The sequence below is a fragment of the Corvus hawaiiensis genome, chromosome 19 (assembly GCF_020740725.1).
Source record: "Corvus hawaiiensis isolate bCorHaw1 chromosome 19, bCorHaw1.pri.cur, whole genome shotgun sequence".
In the NCBI taxonomy this organism is placed as follows: Eukaryota; Metazoa; Chordata; class Aves; order Passeriformes; family Corvidae; genus Corvus; species Corvus hawaiiensis.
The window spans coordinates 676,673-700,201 of NC_063231.1; the positions used below are offsets into that span (position 1 = coordinate 676,673).

Below are 23,529 nucleotides of genomic sequence, written 5' to 3' on the forward strand. Positions count from 1 at the left end.
CAGTGAGGCACCGGCGGGCAGGGGGAGCAGAGCCTCCCCACGGTGCCGCTCGCACCCCGGACGCGCAGGATTATTTCTGGTGCGGCTTCACTTCCCACACACCCTCCCACCCTCCACTGCTGAAAACGCCGAGAGGAGCGGGGGGGGGGGAAGCTTGACAAAACTTTGACAGAATGAGGACAGAGTCCAGCCCTGCCTGGACAGATGGCCACCACGGCTGGCCCAGCACAAGGTCCCCATTACCTGGCTGGAGCCACGGGGATGGGAAGCGGTGCAGCAGCAGCAGCACCAGGCACCACCAGCCCCGGTACTGCTGCCAGCAGAGCTCACAGCCCTGCACTGGCAGGACGCAGCACAGCTTCACCTTGCCATCCAACAACTGCTCAAGCGTGCACTGTCCCTTCTGGAGCCTCCAGCATCCCCCCAGCACCCAGAACTGGGCTGGGGGGGGGCAGCTGCTGCCTCCCTGGTTCCCCAGTTCCTGGGGTTTGCCCAGCTCAAGGCACACAGTCACAACCCACTCTGTCAGTATCTTACATCATGGCCACTGTGACAGAAATGGGCTGATCTTGTGCCCCGCCTGGGCTCCCTGTGCCCGCATCTGTGACCTCCCAGCGCTGGACCAGGGGCAGCTCAGTTGGGACTCATTAAACCCCCTGCCTGCACTGGCTCCTGGACAGCGAGGCCCTGTCAGCCAAACCATGGTGAGACGGGACTCAGGGCACTGGCCCCTGCTCCCAGTGCCTCCCACCACCCTCCCAGCAGCCCCAGTGCCTCCCATGCCCCACGGCAGTTTTGTCACTCAGTGGGAGCATCCCAGGCTGTGCTGGTGCACAGCAGTGTGTGACCGTGGCACATTGCATGTCACCAGTGACACCAACAGAGCAGCCCCCTTCCCAGCCTGCTCCAGAAAAAAAGCTCTTGGACAACCCAGGCTGAGCTTTACCACATCAAACAGGAGCCTTTTCCAGGGTGGGCAAAGGGACAAGGTTCCCAAACCCCAGGAGGGCAGTGGGGGGAGGCCACGGCTGCTCCAAATGTAGATGTTTAATTCTCAACACTGGCAGCTGCACTCAAGGCAGGAGAGGCAGGGAAGCCATGCACAGGGGTAACCATGGCAACTTCACGGAAGTTAAATAAAAACTTCTTTAAAAAAAGCTAACGAGGTCCCTGAATCATGCTTTATCAGCTGTGTTGCTATAAAGATCGAGATCCAGCCAGCTCAGGATTCCTAATTACTCCTTGAATATACTGGAGAGAGCTTTATTTAAAAAAAAAAAAAAAACTGGCTATGCATGGAACAATTTCGGCCTCTCTCCACGCCGGGATTTGCACAGTCTGTGAAGCACCTTCCCAGATGGATCTGCTGGTGAGAGCCCTCCCAGGCAGCCCCCACCTGCTCATGGCTCGGGGGGGCTCTGGTGGCTGCACCCCAAGCCCTGTTCTTGTGGAGGGGGCACAGGGAGAGCCCCACCAGTGCTGCTGCCACACCATGCCATGCCAGCACAGTGCTTCCCACCACAGCACTGCCCACAGGAGCATCCTGTGCACCCGGCTGAGGCTGTATCCTGGATCTGGGTGGCTGCAGCAGGTGCCCTGGGCTGGCCATGGCCCCCTCGGCGCAGGGGGATGTTCTCCAGCATCATCCACCACCCTGCATGCTAAACACCTGCACACAGAGCCCTGCAGTCCTGATCCTGCCAGAGAGGGACTCAGGCACCAGGGCAGTGACACCCCGACCTCAAGGATCACCATCCCAGGGCCAGAAGGCAGCCGAACCAGCGTCCATCCCCAGCAGCTCGCACCCCTCGCTGCCCCATCCGGCGCAGAGCTGCCATCACTGCCCACAACCCAAAGCATGGGTTCTGAGAGGTCCTTAAACCCTTCTTCCTGCAAAACAGACTCTTGGACAACCCCAGTAATCTCTGGAGAGTGAACAGACCCTCCCAGCCCACAAACAGACCGTGCTGGAGCACACCCACCAGTGGCTGCACCCCAGCACTGTTTGGGGAAGTCCCACTGAAACCCCCATTTCCATCAGCCATGGCAGCAAAGGCTGCTGGAGGATCTGCCAGAGCCAAAGGTTTGTCAGCAGTGACCGGGGACCTCCCAAACCCAGACACAGGACAGCAGTGCCAGCACCCCCAGCTCTCCCCTTCTGCCCCCACAGAGTCTGAGCCCCAGAGAACACAGCACTGAGAGCTCCCTGAGCCCGGCTGGGCACAAATCCCAAAACGATCACATTTAGCCAAAGGATGCTGGGTTTTCTGCTAAGGAAAGGGCTGCACCATGAGCCGCTTTAAAGGGTTATTTGAGTCTTTATTTTCACAGCTTATGGTACGAGTAAGCGAATTACAAGTATTATTTACTATATTTTTAAACTCATTTAATTTAAGCTGATTCTGAATGGAAATTAGAATTCAATTAAAATGTGGGGGGGAAAGTCAGCGTTTTGAAGCAGATTATTAAGTAAAGCTACATTAGACATGTTGGAAGTATAAATATCTGGGAACAAGCTCTATATTTACAAGAGGATTTATTCAGCCAAGGAAGTATCATCCATGGCCCAGGAACTGAGGAACCTGTTATCAAGGTCAAGATTTTATCAGCAGGTCTCAGATTCTCACATCTGTGTTTCACCCAGAGCTTGATTAAGAGTTTAGAAGCCTGGAAAACTCTCCCTTTTGCTCCAGCTCCTGCTTTAGAATTAATTGTTTATCGATCCAACAGGAGGAAAATATTCTCTCTTGCTGCGGAGGAGCTGCCGGGAGCTGAGCCTGTTGTCAAAAGTTGTTTTATCACTTCCATAAATTCCAGCTGCAGTGACTTCCTCAGCCTCAATTGCCCCGTTTCTCCGGACACGCTCACAGGTCCCTCCGATAACTTTGGCAGATTACAGCTCTCAGGCTGCTGCCCAGATTCCCACTTTCAGGAACCCCCAAATCCATCAGACTGCCCAGAGGGAGCAACAGTGGCTCCATTCAAAATCCACTAGTCCAGGTCCTCTTATATATGTAAATGCCATTTTAGCCCCACCTCCTGCCTCGGCAGCGCTGAGCACCAGAGGCACAGCAGGCACTGTGGCACAGGCAGGAGAGGAGGGAACCTGCTGGGGCTTGGAAGTCCCCATCCCCACCCCTGGCACAGCATCCCACACACCCTCACACCAGCACCAGCCCAGACCCAAAAAGAGCTGGTTTTTGGTTTGGTTTTTTTCTTCCCCCAGGTAGAAAAGCATCCCAGAGGGGAAATGTGAGCAGTCTGGCAGAGCCCACGGGAGCATGTGCTTCTTCCACCTTCGGGAAAACCAACAGCAAAACACTGGGAGAAACCAGCTCTGCCCATCAAGGAAACCCTCTGGATCCCCTTCCTCCCATTCAGGGTCCGTCCTCTCAGCCTCTGAACCTCCCAGGTGATGAGGGTAGCAGGAGGAGGAGACACATCCACAGTGGATAATGGAACAGGAAAAGGGATCCTGCGTTCCTGTGCGCGTTTCTACCCATTAGAAATTCAATCTAGTCCAGTCGGGAAGAGACAGGGATGCCTGGAGCATCTGCATGCGAGCGGAGCGAAGGGGAGAACTGCCTTCAGACTGGTTTATTAGAGGTTCAAAACAACTGTAATCTCAATAACTAATGAAATGACAGAGAAGGTGATTTTGCTTCCTCATCTGGTATCCCAGCCTGTCAATTAATTTGCAGGAACGTACATCCCAAAATACCTCAAACAATTCCAGCAGAAAGCACTGGAACAGCACCAACAGCAGCCGCTGCCTGTACAGCGAGAGGAGGGAGGAAGGAGAAGCTGCTGCCAGCAGCACCGAGCATCCCAGCCCAGCCAGGGATGGAGCATCCCAGTGGAAGAGCTCTCGACTGGCGGCAGCTCTGTGGTGATGCCCAAGGAGCTCCAGGCTCCCAGCACCACATGGCTTCAGCCGCAGCTCCATGACTGCAGCACCTCCAGCACAACCCCCTCCACCTTCCCCCGGCTCAAACCTCCCCCCCAGCTCCCCTTTCTCTGCCACGGCCCTTGGAAAGGAGCAGATCAGCCATAAGGACTCATTATCCACTGAGCTCTCACCCTGTAAGGCTGTAAATTAAAAGAGGACTCAAATAAATTACGGAACTTCCCTCATGCCTTTTATTATCTCAACAACCTTCAGAGGGATTTATCCACCGTCAGCTGAGCAGCTGAGAGCTGTGCCGACAAACTAATTCAAGAAATGCACAGCTGAAAACCTTTATGCACCAAAGGAGCAGTTTGGCCCAAGCTGCTGGAGAGCAGCACTGGGGGGACCCTCACCCCCCCCAGTGCCTGAAGCCAGCTGGCTCAAGCCCCACTAATGCACTCCCCTCCAGCTGGGGAGATTCCCCTCAGCCACGGTGGCAGAAGAACTAAACTGTCCCATCCTGGGTGGGAAAGAGAAATCCTGCTGTGCAGGGCAGGGTGGCAAAGCAGCAGCTGCACAGAGAGACAGGCTCTGCCACCAGTAGAGGCTGCCCAGCCATCCCAGTGCCTGGGATGTCATCCTGGTAATTCAGGACGACATGTTCTGGTGATGGGAGATGGAGAAACAGCGCAAGTGGGAAAGAGAAAAATCCCAGCCCTTGTCACAGAGGGACTGCACAAGTGCAGAGCGTATGGAGAGTGCACCACTGGCTGAGGAAAGCTAGAAGTGGTGGTTTGCCAAAGGGGACATCACACAGAGCAAGGGTCGGTATCCTAAAACCTCCCAGGCTGCCCAGGAGCAGCAGGAAAGGACAGGAAAGGCACTGCCACAGCCCTGTGTCAGCGACGGCTCCCTCAGCACCTCAGCTCTGCACTGCCTGTCCCCACACGGTGCCCAAACTGCCAGGGAGGAGCAAGAGCTGCCACTGCCAGGCTGGGGCTTCCCCGCCTCTGTCCCCAAAAGCATTCAGCAGAGGTTCACACGCTGCTGTGGCCGCAGCCAGGGCTCTCTGCGGTGCCAAACAATCACACACATCACTCCAAAGGAGGGGGAGAAATAAAAATTCTTCAGTATTTTCTGTGAAACAGCAAACAGAGCCTTGGCACCTCTCCCTGCAGCCAGGAATGAGCTACAACCAACAGCCAGGTCCAGGCAGCCCTGCCAGCCCCAGCCACTGCAATCAGCCCCCCCCTCCCCAAAAATTATCAACTCCAGGCTCTTTCTCCATCTGTTATCCAGAAAAACAGCCTTAATTTCTTGCTTTGTGAGGCTTTATCATGCCTCAACCATTTTAGCCTGAAAACAGGAAGCTGTTTGGGAAGCAGAATGCCTTCATCTCTGCACTGTACCCAGCATGGCCAGGCCTCCGGGTCTGGATATCACCAGATTGCAAACACCACTGGGCAGCAGGATGCAGCCCCAGAACACTGAGAGCTGAACCACAAGCCCTGGACATCCCAGAAAACGATGGGCACATTAGAAGGGAAAAAGAACACGGCATTCCCCAACGGGCTGTGTCCCCCAGGACAGAACGCAGCAGCCAAAGCTGCCCTGCCCCAGTGCCAGGCATCTCTGGAGGCAGTGAGTGAATGCCAAACCTTCACCAAAGGCAGCCGAAAATAGCCGGGATTGTTAATGTCACGCTCACTGGAGTGAGAAGCCGAGAAATCCCTGCTCCCCCCATCCCTCCGCCTGCACACACGAGCACTGCCAACGCCTTGCCAGGCTGCTCCCACCGAATGGATAGGTCTGTGCCCCCAACTCCGGGCACTCACTGCCCGTGCAGGGCCTGCCCCACACCCCTGCCCCGACCCCCACGCCGTGGCTGTTTACTTCAGCTCTGTCCTGATGCCCTCGGAGGTGACGCTGCAAGCGCTGTGCAGCTCCTGGCACGCACACCTCTGGGGACCAGGATAACGGCTGGAGAACGGCACTGGGCATTTCCACATGGAAAACGGCACTGGGCGTTTACACACACCACACACATAACCCAGGTGACCCCCGAGGGGCCTTGGCCATCCGTCCGCCCCTCCCCACGCACAAGCCCTGCACATACCTGCACTGGAAGCCCGTCTTGCAATGAAATTCCTGGAGACAGGCAGGGATTCAGGAGAAGAAAAGCCCAGGGAAAGCTGCCTTGCTTGCCTGACTGCCCCACAGCTCACCCAGCCCAAGCGGGACCCTCTCTTTCTCGTCCTTTATCCAGACTCCACCTCACCTCACCCAACTTTTTCCTACAATTTACCTTCACCTGGAGGCTGTAATGACAATTAGCGCCAGGTTTCTGTTAGCAGCTGCCCCTAATTGAGGGGCAGGACGAATCCTTAACACAAACTTAATGGGGCCCCTCACACATCGCGCGTTGCCCCTTGATCGGACCGGCTTAGCCACCGAACCCTCACGGGCTCCAGCACCGCCGCCACAGAAGCCGGTCCCGGAGCGCCGCGGGGACCGCCTGGTGCCGGGGTGGACGCTGCCAGCCCGGCCTCCCCCGCTCCGCCCGGAGCCGCCAGCCTTCCTCCGGGATGCGCTCCGGCAGCGCCGCCCCGGGGCTGCCGCTGTGACTCCCGGGGCGGCTCTCGGTGGACATCCCTCCCCAGAGCCGCCCCGGCGGAACTTCACCGCCCCCCCGCCCCCCTCCCCGGTGCCGCCGGGCGGGGGTGCGACGGTGCCGCCGCCCCCGGTAACTCACGCGCTCAGACGTCCCCGCCGCGGCGGCGCAGGGCGGCCGCGGGTCCCCGCCCGCCGAGCGGCATCTCCCGAGCAGCGGCGACCGGGGCAGCCCGGCGGCGGGTCGGGCTCTCCGGGCTGGGTCGGGGCTCTCCGGGCTGCGCTCACCGGGCCGCCTCGCACGCGGCTGCGCCCGCGCCACCGGAGCCACCGAGCGCGCGCGCCCGCCCCCGGCCCCGCCCCGCGGCTGCCGCCCCCCGCCCGAGGTCCCCTCCCTCTGCGGGGAGACCCGAGCGCGATGGGGGGGTCGGGACCCTCGGCCCCCCCCCCCCCCCGCACCGTGCCCGGCGGCCGCTCCGCACGCGCTCCCACCGCTGCGCCACCAAAAGAGCCGGGTTTTGTCTGTTTCTCCCCCAAAAATGAGCCTCCAGCAGCGGCGCCGGCACGGAGCGGGCTGCCCCGGGGGATTCTCGTAATCCCTCCTTGTCCTCAAGCAACACCGGGCACTGCGGCCCCGCGACTGGTGAGGAGCAAAGCCCCCTGGACAAGCCGGATCAGGGACACCGATTCCATCACTGTGCATCCACCTGGACACTGGGTGGGATACCCGGGCACTGAGCGGGATGCCCAGGCTCACGGCAGCCCCTGGCAGGACGGCAGCGGCAGGGGGGAAGAGGATTTCCATTCCTCACTGCAAACACTGGGAAACACAAGGCAGTGCCGGGAGCCCACAGCATGTAGGTTTGTAGCATCCCCCAGACTCACTAAAGCTCCGTGCGTGTCTCAGCCCCTTACCCTTTCTTCCCTCTCAATCCCATTTAAGGATCTCTGGGCAGTGATCCGGGCATTCCCACCGCAGCTGCAAGCTTCCTGGGGTGTTATGCAAGAGCAGACCTCTGGCATTCATGGCTGTCTCTCGTTCTCCTGCTGCTCATCTCCTCCCCCGGGAAGCCAGCGGAGCGGCGCAGACCTGCGCTATCGGACTGAGCAGACCCCGGCTGTCAGCGGTCCTGCTCTGCCCTTTCCTGGGCTCGCTGCCGGGAGGTTCCATCTCAGAAAGAGCCATGAGCAGTGGCCGTTCTGGCAGCGGGTCCCTCACAGTGGGCAGCCAAGCCCCCTGAATCCCGCCGGCTTAGGGGATGTCACAGTGCAGTGACAGCTCCTGCTGGCGTTCCTGGATGGGGCTCAGCACCTCTTCCTGGCTCAAATGATTTATTTGTGCTTCCCAATAGTTAAGACTGTGGTGAAGCTACCCAAGCTCTATTTCCTGAGAAATATCTGGAATATCTAGAGCCTGCCTGAGCAGGAAGTTATCTCCTATGAGTTTAGCACAGAGTCATCTCTGAGACTTTCTCAGTCTCCTGCAGAGCCCACCCGCAGCCTCCCGAACCAGGCACTGCTCCCCTCCCCTCATACAGCTCCCCTTCCCTCCCGAGGGCTCTGAAGACCACTCTGGAGAAAACCATCAGGGCTATGACGAGCCACCACGTGAGTGAGGACCAGGAACACACGGACTGCGCCTCACCCATCCCCACATCTATTTTGTATGATCCACGGGTGTATTTTTAGCCCACAGGGCCGCGGCGGCCCCGCAGCCGAGCGCAGCAGCCCTTGTTCTCCCGACAAAGGCAGCCAGGCCTGCTCTCGGCTCTGCCCCGCTGTGCCGCTTGCTCACGCTTCACTGAGGCTGAAGATGCTTTAGGCAGCAGATTTGGAGAACGAGGAGCTGGGAATGCAGGAGAACTCAGCTCTGCAAAATCTCCCCTGCATCCCAAGCCTCCGAGCTGGGTCCCGGCTGACTCCGTTCCCAGAAACGCAAACCCGTTCCCACTTGGGAGGTGCAGCCTTGCAAGCGGGAGGTGCGCGCGCGGAGCGGCGGCGGAGTGGGATCGGGATGCCGGGATTGCTGGGATCGGGATGCCGGGATTGCTAGGCAACCCGCCGGAGAAGGCCCGAGCCCCGGCATCTACGCGGGGACACCCGGGCAGGGAACCACCCAGAGAGGAACCCACCGGGGGAACCTGCCCGGGGATCTCCAGAAGGGCAAGTGTAGGAGTGTCCTGCCCGGCCGTGGGAGAGGAGGAGGAGGAGCAGGCGGGGGATAATGGCTGAGGATGCACGAGAGCGGCAGCGGAGGGAAAAGCAGCCATTGGAAACAGCACAAGGGATCAAACCCCTGCAAGGCTGTTTGTGAACCGTGGGAACAAGTATTACTCTGGGAAAAATATGTTTTTCCTTTTTTTCTTAGCCGATTTCACAGCCTGTTTGCCATCAGGGCCTTCATTTGGAGGCAGTCAGAGTTGTTTAAATTACTGCTGCTGGGATTTTTTTATCTTTAAGGAAGACGAGGTTTTCCTCGGAACTATGGCTGGAGTACAGAGATGACAAGACCCACTGTGGCTCCATGTGGGTTTTCTCCTGAACACAGTTTCTGGAATGTGGAGCCCCACAGCCCCAGCTCTGGGGATCCCCTCAGTCCCCAGGGCTGAGCATCATGTCCCTGTCAGGGCATCCAGTTCTGGGATCTCCTCCACAAGGCAACAGAGGCCACTCAGTACCAGGGAGAGACACGAGGCAATGAGGCAACAGCCCCCCTCCCCCCCATCCTCCCCCATGGCTCTCAGGGATCCTCAACTTTGAGGTGCCCAAAGCATGTCCGGCCCCTCCTCGTGACTCTGCCCAAAAAGGGGACGTTTGCAGAGCATGTTCAGCTCTGACACAGCCCCAGCAGCTTAAGATTGGACCTGCCAAGAGCTTCACCTGCCAGTGCCTGTCCCACCGGAGGGCCAGGGGCACGGTGCCAGCTGGAGCTCTCCCCAGAGAGCTGCCAAAACACCGGGTACCTGCACCACCCTTGGCCGCAATGGAGAAGGTGGGATGACAAGGCAAGACCCAGGGTTGTTTTTCTGGCAAGTGTCAGATGCCCTGACCCAAAAAAGCCAAAGCGGAACGTGCAGTCCCAGCGAGGCACTGAACAGACACGCTCAGACTGCAAAGCACCGTGGGTGGAGCTGGGAGAGCCACACTGATGGGTTCTGCGATAATGCTTTTTTAAATATAATTTCCGATAGATTTCATGGCTAAGTTATGTAACATAATGAGCAAATCTACAATGCAATTGTCACTGCACATTAACAGCAAAATCCTGAGCCTCTATTACACTAACAAACTTATTAAATCAGTGAACATTGCGCTACATCAGTCAATTATTGAAACAACGCCAAGATTGGGAGAACAATCTGATATCCATTACAGGGAGCAGGAGCAGGGATGTGACCGGGGCTGCCCGCAGCGCTGCGTGCTTTAGAGCACTCCAAGTGTTTATGGCATCGATGGACAATTCACCTGCTGGCATTCCGCAGCTGCTTCCCCTGCTCCAGGGGAGGGAATGAGCCTGAAGCCAGCCCTGCGCTCGGGCCTCAGGTCCCTGCCCAGAGCAGGAGGTGGATGGGGGAAGCGCTGCCAGTCCCACTGCTGGGACTGCCCTGATGCCAAGTGATGAGAGCTGCAGCATCAGCAGCACTTGAGGACAGAAATCACCCTGCAAAGAGGCAAAGCCCTTGGAAAAGTGAGGGACACACGGCATTGGGTGCTGCCAGGCGCTCAGCCACTGCTCCCCTCTCCCAGGCACCGCCTCGGGCCCCATCGCTGCATTGATCCCCTGGCCAAAACCTCATCCCTGGCTGCCCACCCTGAGCCCCTTCCCAAAGCATCCCTGGAGCAGCCAAGGGAGCAGCAGGTGGATACGGAATGGCCGGGGTTCAGCCATCACCTCACTGCCCCTCTCCAGGGAGTTGGCACTGGCCGGGGCCGGCAGGTGTGTGCCCACAGCAGAGCTCGGGCTGAGCTCATCCCTGGCTCCAGGACTACGGCCACCCACGGCCACACATATTTCCAGGGCAGGGCAGTGCTCCAGCAACAGGATGGGGCATGGGAAGGCTGGCAGGGGTTTGGCCCTGCAGACCCCCAGCTCTCACATCCACTTTGACCCTGTGAAATCCCATCAACACCAATGTGACAGCCTCGGGAGACTGTTAAATGTGAAATAAGGTGAGCTTGGGGAAACCTGCGAAGATGTCCATGCAAACACCTCAGAAGAGTGTGCCTTGCACCTCGGTGAAGTGATTTGACACAGCACTAATTATGCAAATTAATCATCAGTAAATTAGATCCTTGGTTATTTATTTATTTTGCATTCTGCACCGCAGCCCAGCAGGAGCAGCACCCAGAGAGAGGAGCAGCTCCATTCTGGCTGGGAAGGAATATTTGGTAACATGTTGCATGATCTGGCCTCCCCACATTCCTTCTCAGATGAAATTTGGAATTGATTTGCTAGTATCACACCGCTCCCAGCCCTCAATATGTCATGGCAGCTAATGAACCGTGCCAGGGACACATTTATAACCCACTATTAGCTGCTTCCATTGCAAAGAGATTTTTTCTTTCCTCTTTGCTCTGATGTTCTAAAACTTGCAAAAACAAAACAGACATCACACACACAGAAAAAACCCCCAACAATGCCACAATCACACAGCAATCATGTCTCCTGAAAGCCAACTACTTGTGTGATTCCCATCTTCCCTCTCAGACCCAGCTCCCACGCAGCTACAGAAAAGGCTCTGGACAATCACCCAAAACACCACGGATTTTCCCCAGATTCCTTCCCAGGCCCTGCTCCCTCCAGGCAGAGCAGCTCCAAGCAGACCAGAGAGAAAGAGGCTTCCACACCCAGCTCCCTCCTCCCCACAGAAGCAGCTGGAGCTGGGATCTCGCTCCAAAGGAGCTCTGGCTTGGAGCAGGGAGGTGATGTTGGGGACAGAGCTGCGAAGGCCCAGGAAGGCAGCGGCATTCCCCTTCACTCCCCCCCGCATCCACACATCAGGATGGCAGCAACAACTCTATTGGGGGAACAAGAGCTAATTAAATTTACTGGGATCATTGAAGAGGAAATTATTTAATATTCTGCATGGAATTTAATATCTGAAAGCATGAATGGCCTTGTTTCATCAGAGATCTGTTCCTTCCAAACATTCAACTTTACTTTTCGGAGGCAGCCGGGCCGCCAAGGGACGGGCAGGGACAGGGTAGGATGCTGCCAGCGGGAGCCGCGCTCCCGGAGCCAGGGAGAAACAAACACTGGGAGAGCGGAGCGACGCCGGAGCCGCGGTCGCATCCTCGGGGGCTCCCGATGGAGCAACAGCTCCGCCATCCACGGAGAGCAGCCTCCCAAGGGGCTCTGCTGCTCCTCTGCGGGAGGATCCTCCTGTTACCATCCACCATCGCTTCCACACAGAGCTGCTGCTCCACATCCCGTGGGGCCCTGGCTTGTGACCTGACACCGTCACCCAGTCCCACGTGAACAGCTATAACGGTGCCACTTCTGAACCCCCCAGTTTGCTCTTCCATCCAAAGAGGAGCTGGGATCCTCCTGCAATGCAGAAGGTGCTCAGGACTGACCCGGGTGAGCAGCACCACAGGGATGCACAGCCAAGGTGAAGGTTCGCTGTGGTAAAATTCTCCTCTCCCTGCATCCTGGTATGCCAGGCTTCTGTTAGGGCAAATAAGGGATCACTTCCCAACAGCCCCTAAGTGCCCCCTGCCTGCCCCTCCAGCCCCACAGCAGCCAACAGGGGCTGGGTGTCTCCAGCCCCCCAAGCCCCCCTTCAGGAGCCCACCTACCCAGCTCCCCCCCCCCCCCCCCCCGCCAAGCCATTGTCCACAATGCCCCTCCCCTTGGGCCAAACCAGCTGCAGGATGTGCCATTCCACACTGCTGGAGCTGCAGGTCCCCTGTGACTGTCCCAGGGATGGGCGCAGACCCTTGGCATAAAACCAGCATTTCTCTGGTGAAGCAAGAGCCTCCAGGGCTGGGCTCCCCCAAGGATGTGCCAGCCTTGTGCTGGAGATCCCCAGCTGCAGCCCCTCTGCTTCACTGTTTCCCTCTCTCTGCCCTGATAACGTCTCTTTCCCCTCACATGCATGAAGTGATGATAAGTAACAATAATTTTGCTTCTGTATTTGTGTCACCAAAACTTCCAGCTAATTCCTGCAGCTGCCAGCATGGAGGCACTAATACCTCTGTGAAAGACAAAGCAATTATTTCTAAACATAGCTTGTTCCTTGCATTGTCACCACCCGAACCACCCCACCCCTGGGCCGCTGTCAGCATCCTCCTCTAACTAGCAGGGGGGGAAAAAAAGATTTTTTTCCCCAAAAAACATATCCCGTGCCATCGAGCAAACCAAGGCACACGTGAACCCTCGCATCCCCCAGCCAGCACTCTGGCACAGCCAAGGTGGGGAGTGACACATGTCCAGCCACAGCTGGAGGGAGGTACAGGCATCGCCCAGGGACAGCTGGGGAAGGGATATTGTCCTGACCAGGGCAAAGACTCTCCAATGCCTTGTTCCAGAGCTCTGGGGCTTCTCTGAGCCCCACAGCAAATGCTCTCTGGGTGACAGGGACCTTATCAGGTGCAGTAGCCCCCCAAAGAGATGCCAGTTTTCAGGAGCAAGAAGGGATATGCTGAGCACAGATGCCGGGAGCCGGCTCTCCCATGAGCCCTACAGCATCAGCCCCGTTCAGCCACCCAACTTCTCTGCCTCAGCAAGTCCCCCTGCCCCTCCCCAGGTGAGGGACACGCCACTGCCTGACCCAGACAGAGGCACATTCGCTGTGCTCCAGTGTCTCCAGCTGGATGGAGACACTGTGTCTGCCACAGGACCCTCTGCAGCACCAGACCTTGTTATCCTGTGGGTCTGCTCTCAAGACATTAAAATGAGCCATAAAATCACAAGTAAAGTGAAATAAGGGATGTAAGCAGCAGGGAGAATGTAAACGGTGGCACTGGCACAAGCACAGCATCTGTAAAGCACCTGCCCCACCGGTCAGCACCGCCCCGAGGAGGGGACACAGCTCGTGCATGGGGGTCCCTGCCTCTCCCTCAGGTGCCCACCCTATGGAGCTGTAAGGGGTTCAGAGCCCTTGAACAAAACATGGTACTCCCAGCCCTCCCCTCCCCAGCTGGCACAAAGCCCCCAGCCCCGTGAGCAGCCCCTGCCCCAGCCAGGCACATCAGCCCTGGCTCAGAAGGCACAGGGAGGGAGAAGAGCTGCAGAGTTAATGAGCAGACGCAGGCTCCCCACCGAGGGCTGAAATGAGCCGGTACCTGGAGGCAGCACACCTGGGTGACCTACATACCACCGCCGATGGAACATTTACCGGCGCTTTCTGATGGCTTGGGCACGGAGAACCTCCTGGCTCTTGCATGTAATGAAGCCTCTGTCTCCATCCCTCCTGGCCTCAGCTCTCAGAGGGCCTTATGGGAGCAGGCGGAGGCTGAGCAGGGAGAACTGGAGTGGGAGCTGCACCCCGCACTGGGATTTTGGCCAGATGCTCACCAGCATCCCAAATGCTCATACAGCTCCCAAAGCGAGGGGCTCGCAGCCCTGGGCAGGGCATCAGGATCCTGCTTTGGCTGCTTCCCATTCCATCCCAGGGATGTCCTCCACATTCCACCCGGCCCAGAGCTGCCCAGGCACCTCCATCCCCAGCTGCTACATGGGAAAGTGTCAGGGATGCTCCGGAGCCACCCGCACCACGAGCGCGTCCCAGGTGACGGAATCGGCTCCAGGTGTGTTCCACCTGCAGCTCCCATCCCAATCCCAGAGCAGCATCCCAGGGGAGGGGACCCTGGGACACCCCCAAGCCGAGGAAGGAGGACCAGTGCCCTGTGAACTGCCCTTAAAAATATTTCCATAACACCTCATAGTCAACCTGTGGTACCACCTCCAGTAATTAACAGCTACATTTTAATTAAACATTGATTAGCAACTAATTAGTCTAATGATTAGTCACCTGAAGGAGACAAAGCAAAATACTGGGGCTGCCAAGATAGGAGCCAGAGAAGGCAAATGATGAAACATGAGAGGCAGATGAAATTCCTCTTCTGCCTGCCTCTGGGCCAAATATTTCCTTATGGTTTGGTCCTTTACAGATGAAGCTTCGAGGTGAATTTTCCTAATCGTGGCGATTCTGTCAGAGTCTCAAGTGAGTGGTGGGGAGGAGGCTGAGTTATTTCATCTTTCCCATCAGATCTCAGATTGTTAATGTAGCTAAAGAGCCTCTCCCTGCCCGAGGAGACTCAGCCTGTCACCGTCACAAAGTCAAGGGAGACTTTTGTGCCTTCAGTCCTGCAGTGTCCCGAGGAGATCCCTGTGGAGCGCAGAAGCAGCGGGGCAGCGTCCCCTGCCTGTGGCCACCGCCCCCCTCGGACCCTGCCATCACCGCTTCTCCCAGTCAGCCCTGGGCTGTTGTCCCCTGCCCGCTGGAGGGGCCTCCCAGCACTCTGCTCCCCCTCCCCACAGACCTGCCACTGCCGCACGATGCTCTGTCAGCGGGGCCGGGCACTCCCCGGGCTCTGGCACACAGGAAGAAAGTGCCGCGGCAGGCGAGGGCAGAGCCTTCGGTGGCAGCTGGCAGGGCACGGCCGGGCCCCTGCCCTCGAGGGATCCGGTCTGGGGACCCGCTGCCTCCGCCCACGCGTGTCACATCCCGTGCGAGCCTGGGACCTTCTGCTTCCCCGTGCTGAGCGCCACGCGTTTGCTACCCACACTCACCCGCCCCAGCACCCCCAGCACCTCGGCGGTGGCACCTGCAGGTCCCTGCGGGCTGCTGAGCGCCCACCCCACCGAGCCCTCCGCAGGACATCAGCTCATGTCACCCCAAAACACCCCCTCACACCGCTCAGCCCGGCGCGGACGCCGCTTTGCACTTACAGGAGCCGGAGAGCCGGGCCAGGTCCCAAAAAGCAGCGAACCCACGTGCCCAGGGCTCGTGTTCAGCCCCGTCCTCCGGAACGGGCACCGCGGGCGCCGCTCCCGCTCCTCCCGGGCGGCGGGGCTGCTCCCTCGCACCCCCGCTCATTTACCGGGGCGGTGCTGGATGAGGATGTTTATTATTTCACTGGTCTCTTTTGTGAGATAATCCTATTTACCTCCATCACTTATGCCTCAGAAAATCACTCTGGCTGAGGGTTATGAAAGCACTTCCAGCCACGCTCCCCCGGCGCTCCGCAGCTCCGTCCTCCCCCCCGCTCCTCTCCCCAGCATCGCCGGCAGCTCTGCAGCCCCGTCCCTCTCTCCCCCCTCCCCAAGTGTCTGCGCCCTCCTGCAAGTGTGAGCCTCGTCGGGTCTTTCATCCCGCCCCTGCTCGTTTCCAGCTCCTCTCTGGAGTTTTACGGGAAGCAATAGTGCTGAGTGTAGAGAGGTTGAGCCAAGCCTACGCTGGACTGGACCCATCTGGGACGGGCCGGGGAGGCCACGGCACGGAGGTGCTGCCTGAGGAGCCATCAGCATCTCTCCCGCTGTTCAGGCACAGGAAAATCCTCCAGGGAGGTCACCCAAAGGCAGGATGGGATGGGCCAGGCTCAGCAGGGAATAATGCAATTCAGGAGCCACCCGTCTGCAGCCCAGCCTGGCCAGCAGGACCAAGGCAGGAGCCCCTGAGCCCTGGGGAGCGCAGGGACCCGCGCTGGGGGGTGGGAAGGGTTAAACCAAAGCCTCAGCCCGCGCCTCCACCGGCAGGGCTGAGATACATTGATCACCTCACACATTCCTCACGCTGGGATCGGTAAGTTCAGTGGGGTCAAGCCAGGGGGAGGCAGCTGAGTGGATACTGATACCCTCCTCCTCCTCCTCCTCCTCCTCCTCCTCGTCCTGGGAATGGCACCCGCTGGGAAGCCCCCAGAGCTCCTACACCGACGTATCTGGAAGTTCCTCGGGTGTGCCTGCAAAGGGGCCTCTCAGTCTCCTGGGAGGTGGAGGCAGAGACCAGCAGCAGTGGGCAGGGGCCTGCTCCGGGCAGAAGGGATGGGGCTGGGCTGTCTGCAGGCACTGCTGCTGCTGCGAACCGGGACACCTGGGAACAGCTCGGAGATGACCAGCCATGCTGGGAAGAGCCCCTGGTCTCCCTGTCCTGCCCATGCTGACCCACAGGACCCAGCTACATCCAGCTCCTACCCTGGAGCCTCATCCAGCTGAAGGTGTTGAGCTCTGGCAGCAGGAGAGGCAGCAGCTCCGGCTGCAGTTGTTTCATGCTTCTACAAAGCAATCTGCTCCTTGGGCTCCTCTGTTCCTCCCTCTTATGCAACTGCACAAAATGTAGAGGAAAACAATCCCCTGGATGCTAATTTATCTGAGGAGCTCGAGCAGCTTTGCACAAGGCAGCAGTTTCAGCAGGAAAAAAACAAAGGAAACAGCCATGTCTGAAAGGCTGCTCCTGAATCTGCCCTGCCTTCTGGGATTCTGCCCTGCCCAGCTCCCCACAGGGCTCCCTGCCCACATTCCTGCTTCCTACATCCATCCCCACATCCCTGCCTGCATCTCTGCCTCCTGCTTGCTTCCTGCATCCATCCCCACCGCTTGTCCCCATCCCTGCCTCCACCCCACTCTGCCTGAGGGCAGGGCTCTGGCTCTGCTCACCCACTCAGAGAAGCAAACCAGGGGTGGTGGGATCCAGCATCAAACCACCCACCTGCCCTGGGGCTCCGGGTGCTCTGAGGTGTCAATCCCCAGGGATGCGTGGGGAGATCCCGGCAGTCGGCCCAGCCTCGGCACTGCTGCCAGGCTGGCACCGGGCTGCCCACGCTCACCTGGGAGGTCCCTCAGGGTAGCTGCACTGCTGTGGCCGTGCTGGTCCGTGCCCCCCATACTGCCCCACACACAGCCCCTCACCGCCAGACACTCCCAGCATGGGGACCTCTGACAATTACGGGACTCGTGGTGCAAACCAAGGTTTTTAGAGCAGCTGAGGCAGGGGATTGATTTCTTGCTTTGTTTTAAGTGCAGCTAATGTAATAGGTAATTTATTTAAATTGATAGGACAGAGAGAAACTACGTTTTTCTCTTCTCTGAAAGGATTCCGCCGTGTTGGGTGACCCAGGCGAGCTGCAGAGCTGGGCTGAGGCCCCTGACGCCTCCCAATAGCTGCCTTGATCAGCTTGTCATATTTTTCAATTCATTACAGCAATTCATTTCAGCAAACAACCACTATGGATTTTTTGTTACAACAGCTCTTTCTGTGTTAGTTGTGTGTGAGCTGGTACCTGCCTTAAGCACTTACAGCAAAGCTTTCCCCCCAGGAAAGGGTCAGGGATCCCCACAACCCCCCAGCTGACCAGGGAGAGGGGGTGAGGGGTCCCCCAGCACAGGCAGCCCAGCCCAGGGACTCGTTCTGCCACCTGAGCCCGTTCCTGGCTGGGGCCTGTCATTGAAGCCCTTCTGGGATGCTCGGAGCCACTGGCCACGGGCACAGCAGAGCACCGAGGGGAGGGAGCACACCTGGACTGCAAGTGTGGCTCTAACACCTCTGGGAATCACCTTTAGTGCTCTCCACAAGCTCCCTGGTTGTGCTGAGCCCCAAGCAGCACGTCCCCACAATAATGGCACTAATGAGTAAATCACTGTAATTCTGTGCCCAGCTCTTCTGATCCATCCAGGTGAGGACCTGCCCCTCGCTGCCTCAAAGTCATGGGGTGGGGGGACACAAGCTGCAGGCACAGAGCCCTCAGGGAAGTGGACAGGGCTCTGGGAGGGCTGCAGGGGAGTCCTTCCCTCTGGGTCCCCCAGGAAGCCCTGCAAGCTGCGTCTGCAACCCCAGTAAGAGGCAATAAATAGGGAAGGAGCAGGGGGCTGAGGGGGGGGGGTTAAGCCCTGGGTGGAGGCTCCTCGGCACCTCCATCACTGCCCAGGCTCTGCATCCCCGGCCATCCCAGAGCCTCCCAGCCCCCCCAGCTCCTGGTAGGAGCCAGCCCATGGTTCCTGGTGACAGGTTTATAGCTGATGCTGCTCAGCGTCTCCCGGCAGCTGCAGGTGATCCCGCTGCTGCCACTGCGGCTGCACTGAGCTCGCTGTAGATCTGATTACGTGATAAGGAGCATCAGAAATGCAACTTGTTGCCTATTTCCCAGAGTAATTAATTTCATCTGTATTGAACAAATGACATAATTTGAGGATTTCTGGGTTATGGATTAAGTAAAGACCAGATGAGAGCATCCTCATTGGCTCGGAGATTAATTAACAGTGTGAAGTGAAGCGAGCTCTCTCCTCTCCCTTGGCTGCTGCAATTTTAATCCACCTGCCCTGCACTGTCCTGCCGTGGAAAGCAGCACTGCCATCGATCGGGGCAGGGCAGCTCCAGCCAGCACTCCTTCCCACCCCAGGACACTGGGGGAATGCCAAGGAATAAAGCCACACTTCGTGCTTCCTCAAGGCTTCCCGTTCCCCCGGCCTGGGTGAGCACTCCGTGATCCATCTCCTCCATGCCCAGATCCATCTTCCCTTTCCTGCCCTGCTCCATCTTTTCTTCCTGGGGCACAGTCTCAGGCCAAAGATCTCTCTATACACCTTCAGCTTCACTGAAGATTTTCTGTGTGGGGCTCAGTGCAGCTTTTATTCATGAGCCAGGCATTTATTTAACGTGCCTTGCGATGCAGGATCTTTGATCCAGAGCAGCACCTAATTAATTATTTTTCCCTTCTTCTGTACCATCCCCTCACTGAGCGCTGAGGCCCCGAATGGAAAAGCTCCCTTCCAATGACTCTGCATAATGAGATGGATTTGGACTCCAGCAAATTTGTTCAGTTTTATGGAGCATTATATGAAAATGCTGTGAAATTAAGTTCTGTCTTTGCTATCACGCCATGGCCATCAGAGCGCTTTTATGTGCGGCGCTGAGACTAAAAGATGGGAAAGGGAGTCCTTGATGGAGTAATGTGGTGACCGGGGAGAGGGAGGAGCCGTGCAATGAGGATGACATGGTGCAGGGCTAGACTGGGAGATAATGAAGCAAACAAGAAAGAGATGCAGATGAAGAGGGCTGCAAGCAAAGGACCTGGAACTGGAGTGGCGGCAGGTGGGAGGCTCTGGCAGTGGGGAGGATGGGCAGGACAGGGAGGGCTTCCTGCTTCCAATTTTCCCTCCGTAAAGTGCTCCAGGAGCCACACTCATGACACGAGAAGGCAAATGCCACCATCCTGGGGGACACAGAAGACTCCGAAGGGGAGCTGACTCTTGCCCAGCACACCTCTGTCTGGCCTTTCTCCTGCAGCTCCTTTCCTGAGCCAGCTCCTTCGCTGCCTGCTGATCCCTTCCTGTTCTTTCTCTCTCCTCATCTCTTCCCACTCCCAGCCTTCCGCCCCCTCCTCATCAGCCCTGCTCCCCTGCATCTACCCCAGAGTGAGCTATTTTTTCCCTTGGCAACTTTATAACCCGTCTCCTTGCCTGACAGCAATTAAGTAGATGCTTCACTTCCAATCCCATGGCCCATAAACATTGGGAGAAGAAAATGTTATGAAGAAGCGAACAATCAGATCTGCACACAGATGCACACACACATGTACAGACAGACGGGGACAAACGGGGGACACAGGGAGAAGCTGGGGGGGATGGCTGAGCCCCTTTTTTGTGCAGAGTGTGGAGACCTCACACAGGCTGCAGCCCCCAAAAAGCACAGCAGAGGGGAGAGGTTTCCATAATGCACAGGAAGGAGAGCGGCAACATCCATCCCCATGGCTCCCCAGCCCCTGCCCCCATGCCCAGGGTTGGCTTTCACACTGCTCCCCCTCACAGCTCCAGCACTCACAGAGAAATAAAACGGCCAAAAAAAAAAAAAAAAAAAAAAAAAAAAAAAAAAAAAAAAAGGCAGCTCACTCCCGCACTATGATGGATGGGATTTTTTGGTGCCTGACAGGCCCTCAGCCTCTGGGGACCAGCACTGATAAATCACACCTTTCAGTTTGCCGTGAACATCTTCACTTTCCCAGCCTGGCCGGCAGCTGACACGGCAAACCCCGGCCCCGGCACGGCACCGGCACAGCGCTGGCGTGAGGGGACAGGGGTACCCCGGAGCCCTGGCCACCTCCTGAGAGCTGCTCCCAGCCCGACTCTGCTGTTCAGACCACCGGCCTTCCTAATTTCCATGACAACTGCTTTGCTGGTTCGGGATCGCCGGGCTGCGCCGGCATGCGCTCCTCAGGCACTGAGCAGCATCAGCCGCTTCACCGGAGCCGCCCCACGCCGCTGGCAGTGCCCATGCCCAGGTCTCTGCTGGCCCCGTGTCCTGCAGCCACTGCTCCCCCGCCCCGGGGCTGGGCTGCCCAGCAGAGGCTGGGAAATATTGGCACAGAGGCAAACACAGCTTGGCTCAAATGAGCTCCTCCCTCATCTGGAGGAGCTGAAGCACAAACTAAAAAGAAACCAGCGACCAGCTAGCAACAGAGTACGAAATCCAGGCGATTACTGAAAAGCTCTGGACATGGCTGTGAATCCATCCCCAAGCTATTAGAGAAAAATCAAGATGTGGACAGAATTAGATTGGCCATAGGTGAAAAATGGCTCAATTATTTCTGGTGCCAGAACCACAGAAGGACACTTCCCTCTGTCCCTGATCCACAATCTCCCACTAATTAGCAGAGCTTGCAGAGAGAAAAATGCTCCAAGCTCCAGAACGAGTCACAGCGAGAGACCCAAGGTGCCACACACATCTGTGTGAGCGGGGACAGAGCACCAACACCACGCCGGCACAATTCCACAGGGCTGGTTGGGATCGGGCCAGCTGAGGGAGGGGTGAAAGGTGACTTTTGCCCTCTGGCAGAGCAGACTCAGGCTCCACGGTGATGAGGACTGTCCTGGCTCTGGACAGGGATGTTCTGCTCCTGCTGCTGTGCCCGCACCAGCTATTCTCCCGGCTCGGACCACAGCCTGATGTCCTTGCCCATGCAGATGCCATGGCACGGGGTAACAGCCTGCAGGAGCAGAGGACTTGGAGGAAGAAACAGGGATCTATGAGGTTGGAATTAAGAATTCCTAAGCCTAGAGAGGCACTGAGTGGGATGAAGGAGCAGGGCTGACCGGTGAGAGCAGAGCTCTGAGCAGTACCCAGCCCAGCGCAGCTCTCTGTGGGGCTGGGTGGAGGACAGAGATAATCACAGGCATTTGCTCCCCAGCGTCTCCACTCTGCTCTTTGCAGGGATCTTTTAAAACTACCAATGCATAAAACAAAAAAAAAAGTTACCAGGAGGCCCTGTCCCCTCCCTGCTGAAGTTCGGAACATGCTGTCATCAAGAAAAATGATGCTGGCAAGAGAGAAACCCGCTGGGGTTGCTGGCAATTTCCCAGGCTCCAGCCCCAATGAGTGTTTATCAATAATTTCAGGATCTGGCTGTCGCAGGCGCTGACGGGAGCGCAGGCAGGCGAGTGTCAGCACAGCCACGGGCGGGAGCGCCGGGAAGGGAAATCAATTAACGGCTCCGCAGGAGCAGGGATTGCCGGCATTACAGGGAAAAGGCTGTTTGCCTGGCTGGAACAGGCAGCGCTTAAACGGTGCTCGGTGACACAGAGGCAGGTCCCAAGCCAGGGTGACCTGACTCCAGGGCCAGCGCAGCCCCAGGCAGAGCCAGGGATGCTCACAGCCGGCTCCCGTGGGAGAGGGAATGACGGAGCATCAGCACTGTGTGTGCTGAGCTGCCCCAGCCTGGCCCTGGCTGCAGCTCAGAGCTCCCAGGCTCCATCCCTGCTTCCCAGCTCCTGCCTCCCAGGAGCCTCACCACCCTCACAGGGAAGTTTTGTCCAACACCTGACCCAAATCTGCTCTCTTTCAGCTCAAAACCACTCCCCCTCGTCAGAAGGAAACAGAAGCAAAAGCCCAAGCACACCACAAGCCTTTGCCCAGAACAGCAGAGACCCGCTGAGCCTCTGCAGACGGGATGGCTCCAGGGGGCTCCTGAAGTTCCATATCCCGTTCTTTAGGATCTGCCCACCCTGCTGCCCGCAATAGGACGTGTCTCTCAGGACCCCGTGTCCCAGGCTGGCCTCCCCGGAACCAGCCACTTCCCTGCTGGAGAGAATTTCGTTTCAAGCATTTGTCCCAGCATCCTAGTAGGGATCAGACTGGGAGTGCTCATTCCTGCACTCTGCCAAGCTTCAGCTGTCCCTTCTGAAAGGAACATTTTAAAATTACTATTAATAGTATGCATCATGTCAGACCTTCTCCTGTATTTCTGCTCTCTCCTGGAGCACCTTCCCTGCCTGTCCCACGCCCAGCAGCGAGGTGATTCCACAGGCAGGGCCTGCGCTGCTGGGCACTCCTGACCACAGTCCTGGTGTGGCCATAATGGATTGGTGACACTGTTACATTTATGGGTAGTTCAGGACAAAGAAAAAGGCTACTGGGTGTTCGTACGTTCTTGCTGTATTATTTAAGAGAAGCCATTTGAGAGCACAGGAGAAGCAGTGTCTGCTCCCAAAAGGAGGGAAAATAATGGAGGGGAATATTTGCAAAAAGCTCAGTTAAGTAAATATTTTATGCCCAATAATGTTATGGCTTTTGAATGATGCATGCAAGAGAGTTGAAAGGAGGTGAGGCATGGAGCAAGGAGCATGTGGTGAGCATGGAGGTGTCGGTGAGGGGAGAACACAGTGCCCTGGGCAGTGCCTCTCACCCTGGCAGGGCTGTGCCACTCAAAGGAACCGCAGCTGCTTTGCATGGGAGAAAATCAGCCCTGCATGGGAGCAGGGACCAGGGAGCAAAGAACGGGAAGAGAGCAGGCAGAGGCACTGCCCTGGCCCAAGAGGAAGAGGCAGGCAGGGAGAGCAGCAGAAAGGACAGCCATGGTGGTGGCTGGTGGGAGGAGAGCAGGGCCAGCATGGAGGAGGATTTCTCTGGGCAGAGGAATTCTCCTCCTGGCAGGCACAGGGTAAGCACTGGGCACAAGGGAAGCACAGAGAGGAGTAAAATACCATTAAGTGTAATAAGAAATGTACTTAATCAATGAGCTCTGCAGCTGAGGATCAATGGGAGGCAGACACAGCCATTAGCTAAGAAAGCTGAGGAAGAGCTGCGGGCCCAGATGGA

General features: G+C 57.5%; 1 protein-coding gene and 1 long non-coding RNA gene across 16 annotated transcripts in view; one reads left to right on the forward strand and one right to left on the reverse strand.

Annotated features, from left to right (window-relative positions):
- RBFOX3 (RNA binding fox-1 homolog 3) overlaps positions 1–23,529 on the reverse strand; it is a 140,515-nt gene that overhangs the window by 99,941 nt on the left and 17,045 nt on the right. The window contains exon 1 of one of the 14 annotated variants that reach the window (XM_048323804.1): positions 15,396–15,496. The exons of 10 other annotated variants lie outside the window; for them this stretch is intronic. The gene's annotated coding sequence lies outside the window, so the exon portion shown is untranslated. Of the gene's footprint in view, positions 1–6,005; positions 6,170–6,641; positions 6,783–7,414; positions 7,499–15,395; positions 15,497–23,529 lie in introns of those variants that run through there. 3 more of the 14 variants (XM_048323803.1, XM_048323801.1, XM_048323805.1) reach the window with 3 other exon arrangements.
- Positions 6,958–9,810, forward strand: LOC125335864. Of its 2 annotated transcripts, none has more exons than XR_007207569.1 (2): positions 6,958–7,360; positions 7,443–9,810. It is a non-coding gene; the product is annotated as an uncharacterized LOC125335864 (long non-coding RNA). The 2 variants fall into 2 exon arrangements; XR_007207568.1 differs by having other exon boundaries at positions 6,958–7,356.